The following is a 14,408-nucleotide window of genomic DNA, read 5'->3' on the forward strand; positions in this document are numbered from 1 at the left end:
GCATGAGGGTGCATGTGTGAGTGTGACATCCAGAAGCCAACTTCAGGGGTCACTCCTCAGGATCTAATGCCTTGTTTTCTGAAAGAGTCTCATTGCTCTGGAGATAGAGAATACATGAGGTTGGCTGGCTAGTGAGCTCTAGGGAATCCATCTGTTTCTGCGTCTTCAGAGCTGGGACTCCACGGGCACAGCACCATGCCTGACTCTTTAACTTGTACCCTGAGGACTGAGTTTAGGTCCTCATGTTTGCACACCAGCCACTGTATGGACTGGGGTATTTTCTCAGCCCCTTTCTTCGTGTTGTGATATGCTATTGCTATGCTGCTCAGCTTTCTACCCCACCTCACTTCGAGCTCACTAATGCACCTCACTGGTGTGACTGAAACAGGAATTTTATTAAGGGTCTTATTTGAGATATTTACCCTCCAAGTTCAATTCACAAGTGTCTAATCAGTGTCTTGGCCTCAAATTCCCTGCTCTGTGAGTCACTGACACAGAGATCTCAGGAGTCAGTAGGTGCTCTCTCAGATGAGTCTGTATACTTGGTTTTTGCATCTCACAAACTACCAGAAAGTTGAGACCTAGTAGCTACTAAGGAAAACTGGGTGAATTAATGGAAAAGTAAAGGAAGACATATGAGATGAAACACAAGAAAACAGGTCAGGGGAAAATATGATGAGCATATCTTGGCTCTAAGTTTTAAACATGAGGCTTGGGAAAAGATAGTTACAGACAGTGGGTAAGAAAAAGGTAAATTCTGATTTAGACATGTGAAATATAGCATGACAGAGTAAACCACACTGAAAGTATTAAGAATATAGCTAGAGATGGACACAGAAATTTGTGAGAAATCACAGGTGGAGGTTCATATTAGATATCAGCATAGAACTGTAGTTAAGTTCTTAAGAAAAGTGAACTAATTTAAAAAAAAAAAAAGAAAAATTGGCAAAAACATTGATTTTGGTAGTCATAGCTCTATACTGCTGAGACAGTTTTAAATGCTGTAGTATTAGAAGAGAGAGCTGAAATGTTTTCAGAAAAAAATTCAATTCTTATTTTTCTCCCTGTAATTACCAAATAGTCTCTGAAGGGCTCAGTAGTTCAAGTGCATGTATGAAGGACACGTAGTTCAAGTGCATGTATGAAGGACACATATTTCAAGTGCATGTATGAAGGACTGCCTTTTGCAAAAGCTTCAGACATAAACTACCCTGTTTGAGCTTTCAGAGAAAAGTCACTGTAAGAATATTACTCTGAAAAGCCCCACCATCTGCAAAGGTATTTTTTTTCTGTACATTTAAAACAATATATTGCTCCAGTAGCACCTTTTAAGTTTATCTTTCTTATTTTTAGAGGAACAGAGGTTACTGTTTCTAAGATTCAAAAACGGCATCTGCAATAGAGGTTGAAATAGCTGTTCTGCTCTAGAGGCTGCATAATGCATTTTTCACACTGGAGAGGTTTTGTTCCCCTAAATAGAAGAGAGATAATGTATGTGAGTATGAAATACAAAGAGACAGAAATTTTTTTCAGTGATTTAGGATTTCATGCTAAAAATTTCACAGATGTGCTGTATAAAAACTAAGTGCGAACTAAATTTCTTCAAAGGTAGTAATTTTCCCTTTGATTTACAATATCAGCTCGGGAATAGTTCATCCTTTGGGCCTCAGTTTTTTCCTGAATAATTGAAGAAAGAAAGGCTAAATGACACCATTATTTATTTTAACTCCAGTGTTCTGTGACTTCATTTCTGATAAGCAGGAATACACTCCCAAATTCCTCCTTCCTCCCTTGAACAAAGGTGAGAAACCTGCTTAGTACTGCTCTGTTATTTGACTTTTGCTTCAAGAAGCCTGGTGATCACTGTAGGCCTCCTCATAAGCAGGACACACCCACACAGGTAGATCAGTGCAAACCTAGCATCCAGAACTAGGTCACACACACCCAGTTAAAGTTGTCTGCAGTGAAGAGAGGAGAGATGGAGGTTTTAGTATGAACAGCTTTAGTGTCAGTGTTTTCTAAGGTAAAGACAAGGGCAAGGAGACAAAGTAGGTGGGCATGGGTGCTGCTTGCTTACTTGGAATGACTTTCGAATAGGAGGAGAACCCGGTCCATTTCTGATGTGACATGTAAAGAATGAAAAGGGTAGCATGGCTCTACTCACCCCGGGGTGGAGCCTCTGACTCCCGCCAGGTGCTACTTCCTGCTGCTCCACACAGCAGGGGCATGGCTGGCCTCCCCTGCATCCTGAATAGAACCAAAGGTGACTCTGGGGCCAAGTCGCCGAATGAAATTGATGACTTCATCTCAAACGCTAACCCCACAAGGTGCGGGCATTACTGAAGTGGGGCTCTGGCCTCAATAGTTGTCTCTCTCACTCTTTTCTTACATGTCAAAGTGCTTAGCAAAACAACACATTTGTTAGGCTGTTCCTTGTTATTCTGAATATTTTTCATCACTCTGCTCACTATGTAATCCAAGAGTACCAAGTAAATGGTCTAAACAGTCTCTAATTAGAAGCTGTGGTATATGCTTGAGAAGAGAGTCTGTAGTTCTACCCATTCGTTCTTATGACCACACCAAGAACAAGGTGGTCAGTGAGGTCAATAAAAGGCTTGCATTGTTATTACCATGACTAATTTCTGGTGAAACATTAGCTGGCTAGTTTTTTGTCATCTGTGAAACTGAGAATACCTTTGTCAGACTGGCCTCCAGGCAAGCCTGTGGGCGATCTCTTGACTGAAGATAGATGTGTCAGGGCTCATCCCATTGTGGGTGGTGTAGCCCTGGTTGGTGGTCCTTGGTTGTATAAGAAAGCAGACTGAGTAAACCACAGGGAGCAAGCCAGTGAGCAGCACTCCTCCATGGCTTCTGATTTAGTTCCTGTCCCCAGTCCTTGTACTGACTTCCCTTGATGAGGAACTGTAAGCTGAAATAAGCCTGTCTTCCTCAAGACACTTGTGGTCACGGTGTTTACCACAGCAATGGGAAGTGAAGTAGGACACGATGTTTACTCAACGTCATATCAGCCAACCATTTATAGCTGCATATAACAAGTACAACTCAAGTGAAAAGAAACTCGGGGTTTCAGCAGAGAACACAGGAAGCAAACCAAGTGGGGATACTCCGCTGTTTTTAATAACTAAGTGCTTATTTGAATGCACTATAAAGAAAGGCCAGGCGATTCTCATGAGGACATTGAGTACGGAAGCATCAAAGTCCATCATGTACCTAGCTGTATTTCTAACATCTTTCAAATACGTGAAGGCATTTTGATTTTAATGAGCTCAGCAAGGCTACACATATCACACCCAACCCTAAAACCAGAGAACATGGAGATGTACCTTGAGTTTGTAACATAACAAAGCATATTCCAGAACATGAGATAACAAATCTGAAGTCCTCCTTTCAGTAAAGCTAAATTGGCCCTCATGTTTCATATTTTCTCATTGAAGATAAAAGAATTTAAGAGGTAACCTAATTTTACAGTTCATTTAATCTCTGAATCACAAATTGAGAATAAACAAATATAGTTGTTGTGGAACAAAGGAAAATCTGTATCGGGGGCAGGGGATGAGAGACTGGAAACCAGCTAGGAGGTGGCACAGCTCTAGAAAGCACTGAGTCAGAAAGGCAACCCAGATAACAGCAACACAATCCGCAACCCCCACCATCTCCCTGGTTCGAAGCCTTCAATGCTAAGGAAAGGTATACACGAAATTGCAGTCCTCACACTCAGCATCAGACCCATGGTCCCAGAACAGAAGTCTACAGTTCTTAGAGGCTCTATGTCTAGTCTGGGGAGCTGGCTGGTCTGAGTGTCTTTTCTGTCCCAAAGAAGGACTCCTCTATAATGGTACTGTTTGATATCACCTTGCCTGGCTCTGCCAGCAGCTTTGGAGCAGTGGATGTCTCACTGGACCCTCTCAGCATCTTGTAGTTTCGGCACAAGAGGATGCCTTTGCTACATGCCCAGGTCCAATATGAGCTGGACCTGCAGGTATTAGGGAAGTGTCTTCCACAGCTCGAGACTGGAACACCTAATGCAAAGTTCCAGCTTCACCTACAACTGTCATTTTAGCGTGGGGAAAGGCACAGCTGCACTCTGCAACAGTAGTAATTTGACTAGCAGAGGTCCAGTCAATCCTTGGCACCAGCAGAACCCACTCAGTGGGGAATATGGAAGGTTTCTGTTCTACTCTACAGCCTGAAGATTAAAGCTAGTACAGAAAGGCTTGTCTGTCTCCAAAGTGGGGACATGTGCCACCATGCTGAGTGACTACCTTGCCGGGTGACCACCAGGCCCGGTGAAAGTCTGTGGTTTTTGAAGAGGCAAACAAGATGACACATTCTCTGCTAGATTAACAGGGGAGACAAGGAAGACTCAAGGTCTGAGGTGAACACGAGGGTTTTCACAGCACAGAAATGCAAAGAGCCACAAGAAGCTGCTACTAGAAATTATTAATAAAAATGTGGAATGCCCAGAAAAAATGGATAGATTTCTGAATGCATGCTGTCAAAAGTGAATTGAAATTAAGTGGAAATCTAAATATACAAATAATGAACTACAACACTGAAACAATAATTAAAATCTTACATCTGAAAAAAGCCTCAAGAACATGAGCATTTGTTGCTAAATTATATGTCACACTAAAATGACTTATTCCAATTCCTCTTAAGCTTCTGCTCTAACTGGGAAGAACGCTGCCAAACTATTCTTCTGGAGCCAGCATTACCTGAGTATCAGGACCATACAAAGGTCTCACAAAAAGAAAAACTAAAAACACATACCTCTAGTGACTGTAAGTGCAAATGTTCTCCCCAAAATAGCAGCAAACCAAATTCAGTAGCACCTTACAAACACCAGACAACATGCTCAAGCATGACCCATCACAGGGATGAAGAAATGATTCTAAACCCACAAACTGATTAATGACACAACACCCTTCAGAATGGAGATCTTCTCAATAGATACAGAAAAGGCACTCAGTAAGATTTAGCATTCCTTTATAATAAAAATTGTCAGTGAGACTCGGTGGTATACACTTTTAATTCCAACACTCAAGAGGTAGGTAGATCTCTGAGTTTGACATCAACCTGATTTACAAAGTGAGTTTCAAGGCAACCAGGGCTACATATTGAGACCTTGTCTCCAAAATAAAGCAAAGCAAAGCACAACACTGCCAAGACATTAGGACTAAAAAGACTGTACCTCAAAGCATTAAAGGTCAAAGATGAAAAAAAACTATAGTTATTCCTGTAGCATCCCAAAAGAGAGTTACTCATTTTCATTTCTCTTAAGATAGAAATGTCTTTAAAAGTTCAATTATCAAAACAAAGAAATATAGGTCATTAAATTATAAAGCATAAGGTTAATTTGTTCATTTTTGAAGATGACATGATGTCATAAATAAAAATCAAAATCCCCCATCAAAAAGTTAGTTGAATTAATTTAGTGAAGTTGGACAGAAAAATCATTTTTCAAAAAGATATCAGGAATACAATCCCACTCATGACAATTACAAAATAAATAAAATATTTTCAAGTAAGCAAGAAACTGAAAAAGCTGTAAAATGAGAGTTAGGAAGTACTGATGTGAAAAGGCTAAAAAGAGAAAGGCAGCCAATATTCATGTTGTCCTATGTTTATGGATTAGAAAGCTTACTGTTGCTCAGATGACCATAGTACTCTGTTGTTCAAAGCAATTCTCATGAAAATACTGACGACTTTTTACCACAGAAATAAAAAACAGCCCTAATATTTACAGAAAGGACCAAGACAAGGTACAAAAATCTAGGAGATGGGAAAAAGGCATCACAATATTTGACTTAAAAACATTTTACAAAACTATTGCAACCAAACAGTATGGTACTGTTATGCTTTGTACACATATACATGAACAAAACAGAAAAGATTTAAATTAATTTACTTTCATATAGCCAAATAATTTTTAATAAAGACACCAAGAATATCCAGTAAAGATACAATAAATGCTCAGTCTCACAAAAACCATGGAAAAGCAAATTAAAAGCTGGGAAAGCATTGGAGCATTGGTGAGTTTTAAGCAGGCAGGTGTGAGTTCAAAAGTCCCTTGGGTTACACAGTGGGACTCCATCTACCTCAAAAAACAACAATAACACAAACCACCAATACATGTCATCCAATGCCAATTAGAGAGGCTGTTATCAAAAAGGCAAAATTAGCAAAAGACAATACAGATGTGGAGGAAGGATGGTGAGAATATAAATTAGTACAGATTTATGGAATACTGTATAGTATTCCTTAGAAAACTGAAAGTAGATGTACTATAATGACAGTGATTTTACCACAGGAACATATTCAAATGAGATAAAATCTTCGTCCATCCCTATGTTCATTGTAGTGCTGCTTACAATACCTAAGATGTGGACTCTGTCGAAATGCTCTGAGTAGATGAATCAGTAAAGATAGTGTGTATATAAATGCAATAAACTATTGCAGTTAAATGAGAATCAGGATAAACAAATAGGCCGAATAGATGTTTATTCAGGGAGAAATAACTTACAACCTAGACAGATGAACACCAGGGAATTCCACCCGATGCTCTCCTGTCCGAGTCACGCCAGAAAGAGAGCTTTTCCCGGCTCTCTCTCCAACCTCCTTCCCCAGGTCACTTCCGCCCATGGCTCTACCCCCCAATGGGTGTGGTCAGTGCCACAGAAGGACTATCTCACTACAATAAACTGTTGTTTACTGAGCCATAAAGAATGAAATTATTTGTGGCAACATGGATAGAACTAGCTAAGTTAGAGTCAGACATCACGAATTCTCATTTCTGTACATTTCTGTAGGTCAGTGTCATAGAGAAACGGAATGGGACTGTGGTCATTGGAGACTTGGATGGGCATTAGAGAAAGTGAACCAGAAATTCTGTAAAAAGACACTACACCACAGCTGGGGGGCAAGAATTAGTTCTGGGTTCTCTATTACACAGAAGGGTAAGTGTAGGTTCAAATAATCAATGCTATATATCAAAATGACCAAAAGAGTATGAAACTCCAACATATGAAGATGGTTAGTGCTTGAAGAAATGGAAATTATTATCCTGATTGTATTACTATACATTATATACATGTATTTAATTACTAAAAATGTACTGTATAAACACACTACAAACACTGGCCCAATAAAGGGAAAACTCAATAAACTATTTCATATACCAAAGTCTATCAAACAGAACAGAAATTCTAATTTAAATTATCAACTATAATGTAATGAGTGAATTAAATCAGTACTTACCTTACATAGTCAGTTTTAAAGCTATTAAACTAAAGATCTTCATATCCCCTTTGGTTTAAAGCTTAAAATATCATAACATGCAATCCAAGACAGGAAAATATTTGCTGAAAGTAACAGGTAATCATTTTTTTTTGTAATGAAGTAAATCTTTAAGACACTATATTGCTTATAAAATGTCAACATACATTTGATACATATATCCCAATAATTTAAAAAATTTTGCAAAATTATGAGTTGCTTAAGTGTGTTTGTATTTTACTTATAGAAATAGCTACTCTGTTTTAAAAGCAGGCAGTAATTCATTGGTTAACATGCACTAAGAAGGACAGAAATCACATGATAACCTCTATCAGGTGATGCAGAAAAGGCATGCAACAAAATCCTTGCCAAGTGTTTATTTTGTTTGATTCCTATAGGAATTCTGAACCATAACTCATCAGACACACACACACACACACACACACACACACACACACACACACACACACACGCGCGCGCGCGCACACACGCGCACACACACACACGAGAACGAGTCAGGTGAACTTTATTTGGGCTTGAAAGAAGGAGAAACCCTCACAGCAGTTGTGAGGGAGAGCTGTAGATGAAGCCCTGGTCTCAGGTCTCATTACTGTGTTAATCTGTGGGCAAAACAGGCTAAAAGTCAAATTTAAATTTTTACACATAGGTCTAAATGTGACTTTTGCACTCATGCCACAGAACTTGTTTCTTTGCTTTGCATACCTTATAGGTAGTGCTTAGGGGTTGAATAAACGGGACATTTATGGCCGAAAGTTTGAAAATCGTTAAACTTCCTGAATCCTGTGTATAACGGTGTCTCTCGTTGCCACACTGTCTGTAGAATCGTGCCAGGATCCATTTCTCTTTAAATGTCACAGAATGCCAGTGATTCATGAAATGACATCCCTGAACTTTGAGCTTGTGTGAGGAACATGTCTGTGCAAGACCCCAGATATTCATTAGCTAGCTGGAGTCAGGCGGCTGTGCCCATCACTCTCCATGAAGAAAATGTATTCTGTAGACTCGCTGGTGGAAAACACTGCTAGAGGATCTGTGTCAGATCGATACTGAATTAAATCAGGCTGCACAGGAAAGCTGTCACCACTGCAGCCTTCCTAGCAACTGCATGCGGGTATGCTGATTAGGTTCTGTGAAAACAGCACTGCTGCCTGGGAGAAATGTGCCACTGGCTCCCATCAGCTCAGCTGCCAGTCTGGACCACCCAACTTTGGACAGTCTACCCTATATCATGTCAATTGTTACTTTCACCAAAAATAAACTAGCTCTTATTTTCTTCTGTTTCCCTTTAAAAACTCTCCTAACTCTGCTTCTATCACCCCTTGCCAATCTTCATCAACTGTTTATTCTATAATTCTCTCTGTCTGGCCATGGGCATATTTTCTATGTTCATTTCACTTGTTGCACTTACAGGACACTGCTATTTTTAGAACATACTCGCACAAAGTAAAGGCAGAGGGATGGTGTTGACAATGTGATGAGTCAGAATGACAAGGGTCAAGGGTTTCTGCACCTAGGGAGGAAACATTTGCCATGCCATTACAAATTCTGTTTTCTCCAACATAATTTCACAAATAGATAAAAGTAAATGTTTAAAAAGGCAGGGACAAAACACCAACTATAATTTCTAAGGTTTAGATGGATGCAGGGAAACCATTAGATCTATTAAAAATGAGGAGAATATGGAGGTTCACTGGGAAAAGCAATGATGACCAAACACTGCTAATTTACAGTTCGTTGACCTGGAAAGAGGGGCTCATTCTTCAGTTATTTGGTTACAATATTTACTTAAACTAGTCTCATTTCACAAAGGCTTTGTGATAACTTTTAGTTCAACTTACAATCCAATACATGTTTGTATTTTTATCCCTTGCTGATACATCATTTCCATCTGCCAAAATAGTTTTCTGGTGCACTGAATTAAGTGATATCCCAAATCTGGAACTGATATTGGGAGAAAGGAAGTTTATTTAAAATGATAAAAATCTTGCTAACTCTAGATTGAGGAGCTCTGTTTTAAATAATAACTGGGTTCAGAAAAGGAAGAACACAGTTGTGAACGAGGCATGGCGGGCACGGCAGGTCGTCCAGTCCACACTGACACTATATTCCAAACCACCTTCCTTCATGTCCACGTATTTACCAAGGTAACTGGAACAGATACCGTCCACATGAACGTGAAATGAATCAAATGCCTAGCATGCGCGCAGCTACTTCTCCAGGTCCAAGCTAGACTAAAAGACTCCTGCCAGGAAATTTACAAAACTCGAGCTATAGGCCCTCTCTCAGTGGTCCCAACAGGAAAAGGTGGGAACTAAACACAAACACTAATCCATCCGTGTGCTTTGCGCATCACACAGCCAACCACTCCTGACCACGTCCGGTCTCATCAACCACAGTGGGGCGGAGTTTGCCTTGGCTATCCACAGCCCATAAAACAGTTAAGACAACCCCACATGCAAAGGTTCTGGGAGCCCCAGAGAAGAAAGAGCATCCTTTAAAAGCACAGCTAGACCAGGACCATAGAGAATAAGGCAGACAGGGCTGGAAAAGAAACTCTTTGCATCATTATTAGTGAAAGCACCACACACACACACACACACACACACACACACACACACACACACACACACACACACACACACACACACACACACACACACACACACACGATAAACAATACACCAAAAACCAGAAAAAAAGTCAAGTCACAGAGACAAGCACAACAGAATAACAGCAGACTTTTCCATCTGACCATGGAAGCAAGGGCTTGGACATGTATTTCAAACTTTGAAAGAAAGCAAGAGTATAGGAATTTATAATCATGAAGCTAGTCCGATAGAGGATACTTCCCTGGGAGGAGTACTTCAGCCAGAAAGAGAAATGCATCCAAGAAACTACAGAATATAGGAGGAAAAATAAATGATTCTATGACGCTCTCTAAACTAAACTAAACTAAACTAAACTAAACTACAAAACAAAGGGAGCAATATACACATTTCAATAATTACCATGAACATCACCAGTCTCAGTTTACCCACAAAAAAGGATGTAGACTAGTAGACCGAATTAGAATCCTACTTTTGGCTATCTCTGAGAAACACATCTTAATTTAATGATAAGGACATCTATTCCAAGTAAAGAAACGAGAAGACACTGTTATTCTAATATCTGACAAAACAATTTAAACCCATTCTTGTCAAAAGAGATAAGGATGGTCAGTTGATACCGATCAAGAAAACAACCCACTTAGAAGACATTCAATCTTAAATATATATGCATCACATAATAGGCTCATCAGATGATAGATTTTTCTTTTTTCATAAAATTAAGGATTTCCCATTTTTACTTTTAAAATTATTCCTTATTTCAAAGAGTTAAGTGGTCTTATTTTTTGTTTTATTGCTTCCCTGTTTCAACCAAATAATATATAAAATTTATGAATCATTCATTGCTTAGAAAGAGAGTCTTGTAGGTTCTGGGGTATCAAGAGCTCACACCTAATATTTAAAACCACACACTTAGACTGTAAACAATTTTATATTAAAATTGCAGCATCTCTATGTCAGGGCCTTGGTAGTAAAAACTATATCCAAATCTCCAAAGCTCCTATTGGGTTATTTTTTTGGTTTAAATGAAGCCTACAGTCCGGAGTCACTTGAGTTGTGAGCTAATGTCTGATTTTGAACTCATCTAGAGGCCATAAAGCCCTGTATATTCCCATCTTTGGGATTCCTTAGATATTATGCTGACATATAGGAAATGCATAGACACCTTGTGAACCCACCCTGGCCCAGATGAGGGACTGACCCGGGATATTGGGTAAGCAGCACTGTAGGAGATAACTACTGAGATACAGAGGGAATGGAGGGCATCACTATTGAGAAGCAGCAGGTTAGAGAACTCTGGTTGTGAGCCCAAGGTTCTGGCTAGCTTCCTGTGAACTAATGTCAGTGTCAGGACCACAAGCCAAGTACCCAGTGGTTTCTTGTTGTCCCATTCTACAACTGTACCATGCTGCAATGGCTGTTATAGAAAAGGTGGAGAGGTAATCCTGTACTTTCTACTGATAACTGGTTTGCAGGGCCTTAGGCAGGCCTTGGACAACTCTAGAGCCAACCATTAACTTACAGCAGTAAACACTGCTGCTAAAGGAAGAAAACTTTTGTTTTCAAACCAATAACAACAAAAACCTTTGATCCACAGCCCTGGGTGCACAAGGAAATTCACGCATACCAGTCAAGACAAGACCCTTGACAAATGCTATTGCCAGCAAAGAGTAACACTATGGCTTCTGTGTGCCTTCTCATTTATACAGCTTCCATTCCTATACTTGGTCTAACAATGCATTGAAGTTAGGACTGGATATGAGCACCACAGAGGTAGGGGCATGGTTTTTATCAATGACTCTTTAGCATCTGGACCCGAGCCACTGTCTGACCGAAGGGCAAGTGCTTTAGGACTCCCAGCACTGCTAGGGCTGTCAGCATCAGAGGGCCTTGCTAGGAGCACAGTAGAACCAACAGGGCTTGATGAAATTCTGGTTACCTGATAGGGCCCGCTATTCCCACTGCATGAGTAAACATACAGTGAGAACCACACAGCCATGGCCATCAGCACCACATCTGCTGGACCTGCAAGGGTCCCCATTTTTGTGTGGCTCTTAGGACAGTGTGGGTTTCTGAGTCAATCTCAATCTGCATTGTGCCCAAAGTCTTTAATCATAGCCAAGGAAGCTATAGGGGAACTACACTGTGGTGCCAATTTAGAAATGCAGCTAGAATTGTATTCAGATTAGCCAATCTGACAGAAAAATCTCTGTGCAGGAGCACAAGAAATATGAAAACTCAAGGCAACATGCCTCTAAAAGCATTCAGCAAAAATTTGTTGGTAATAGATTTCACACCTGTACAGAAGAAATATACCATGAAGAATATTTTTAAATGGTTATTTAAAAGTTTGATGAAATTCAAGAGAAAACAAACTATTCAATGACATTAGAAAGATAACTGGGATATGAACTAGAAATTCAGCAAAGAAACATATTTTGAAATTCTTGGATATTAAGAGATAAATACTTCAACTAAAATAAATTTTGTTAAAAGCCCCCTTAATAGACTAGATTATGTAGAAAAGAGAACATTTGCACTGAAGCCAAGTCTTCTGAAATACCTCTAACCCCAAAGAAAAGATGAGAAAGAATGAAGTATGCATCAAAGACCTTATGACACCATTAAATAAACAGATATTCACATTTTTTTTTGTTTTTCTTTTTGTTTGTTTGTTTTTGGAATAGGAAGGCAAAGAGAAGTTAATGGCAAAGGGAGTAGAATGTTCTCCAAACTCTGGGAAAGACATGATAGCCACATATAAGAGACATACAGAACACCAAATAGACAAGACCAGAAAAGGTCTCCATATAGCATGTTATATTCAAACTGTCAAAAGTTCAGAAAAAAAAAACCTTCAAAAGTTGTAAGAGAAGGCACCAAATTGTTTCAAAACAAAACAAAAACAAACAAACAAACAAAAACCCATAAAAACTGTATTCCAGGAGGAAATGGAAAAGCATATTTCAGTTCTGAAAAAGAGAAATAAATTGTCACCGATAATACTACACTCAGCAGAGATATCTTTCAGAACTGAAGGAGAAATAGAGCCTTTCTAAGAAAAGTGAAACAGATTTATGACTTTTTGATCAGTCTTATAAATCAAAGATAGGTATCATTGATTCTTGGCCTTTTGGCTAAGATCAGTTGTAAAACAGGTACCATCATGGAAGAATATAAAAACCATGAGAAGAACAGATACACAAAAAGGAATGAAAAGACTCAAGCATTATCAAACCACAAAGATGAACAGGGAAGGAATTAAAGAAAAAACATCTCAAACCAAGATAACTACAGACAAGAGTAAGTTCTTATCTATCAATAATAATAAATGAAAATGGACTGAATTCTTCAATGAAAAGAAACAGACTGGTTCAAGATATTTAAAAATATAACTTAAACCCAACAACACACATTCAGGAATTTTACATCACCTCTATAGGCACAGAGATGGAAAGGAAGGAAAATGATATTCAAAGCAAAGGAACCCTGAAGCGAGCAGGAGTAGCTATACTCACACTTCAGGGTAAAAAATTGAATATGAGTCCCAAAGTGCACCATCCAATAATCAAGGAATCAACTCATCAAGACGACATGGTGAGTTACACCTCTGGTCTGAGCATCAAGGTAAAGACAGCCTACAGAGTGGGAGGAAACATTTCCCACAATTCACTTGACAAAGGACTGATAGCTGGAAAACACACACAGTAAAGAGAATGGGTGAAAAGCTTCTCTAACAAAGTTCAGTCAGACTTTAGGTCAATATTTTACTCTTGATATTATGTTAGCAATATGTATATTGTATCACATATTGTGCTTTTCTGTGCACTTCACTGTGAACCATGCATCTTGTTTAAGAGTATACAACTGACATCTGTAAATGTCAGTGTTCACCTAGTGAAACTGAAAAAATAATGGAATCTTGAGAAATTATGACTTTACAGTACTAAATGAGATAGATTATATATATACACATATGTATACATACATACATACATACATACATACATTTTTAGAGATTAGTTTAGGGGAAGAAAATATACCCAAATACCTGCAAACTACAAAGCCCTGTGAGACTATTTTTTTTAATTGTTCAAATTATATAAAGTTTATTATTGAGGTTAAAATTTTCACACTAGTGTTTATATTTGATGTTTAGAAATTATTTCATAATAAAATATAAGCATTTAGTTAACATATAAAGCATTCCTAATAAAGTTGAAGACCACTCAGTGAATGTTCTGTTTTACTCATGACAATAGTATGTGTACATAGTTACCACTGCATGTGTTCTTAATCAGGCTATCTTGAAAAAGAACAATAATTCTTACTTTTTCACAGATTGCATATAATTAAATTATACTGTTCATAAACAAATTCGTATGCTGATCAAATTTGTCAAAGAGATACAAAAATATCCAAAGTTAACTACCATCTTTTCCTAAAAAGCACATTCAGTTAAAATCCATTTCAGCCAATGGCTGG

The 14,408-nt window shown here is 38.7% G+C and overlaps 1 protein-coding gene across 1 annotated transcript in view; it reads right to left on the minus strand.

Annotated features, from left to right (window-relative positions):
- Tbck (TBC1 domain containing kinase) overlaps window positions 1-14,408 on the minus strand; it is a 131,353-nt gene that overhangs the window by 27,288 nt on the left and 89,657 nt on the right. The window lies entirely within an intron of this gene.

The sequence above is a fragment of the Phodopus roborovskii genome, unplaced genomic scaffold (genome assembly GCF_943737965.1).
Source record: "Phodopus roborovskii unplaced genomic scaffold, PHOROB, whole genome shotgun sequence".
In the NCBI taxonomy this organism is placed as follows: Eukaryota; Metazoa; Chordata; class Mammalia; order Rodentia; family Cricetidae; genus Phodopus; species Phodopus roborovskii.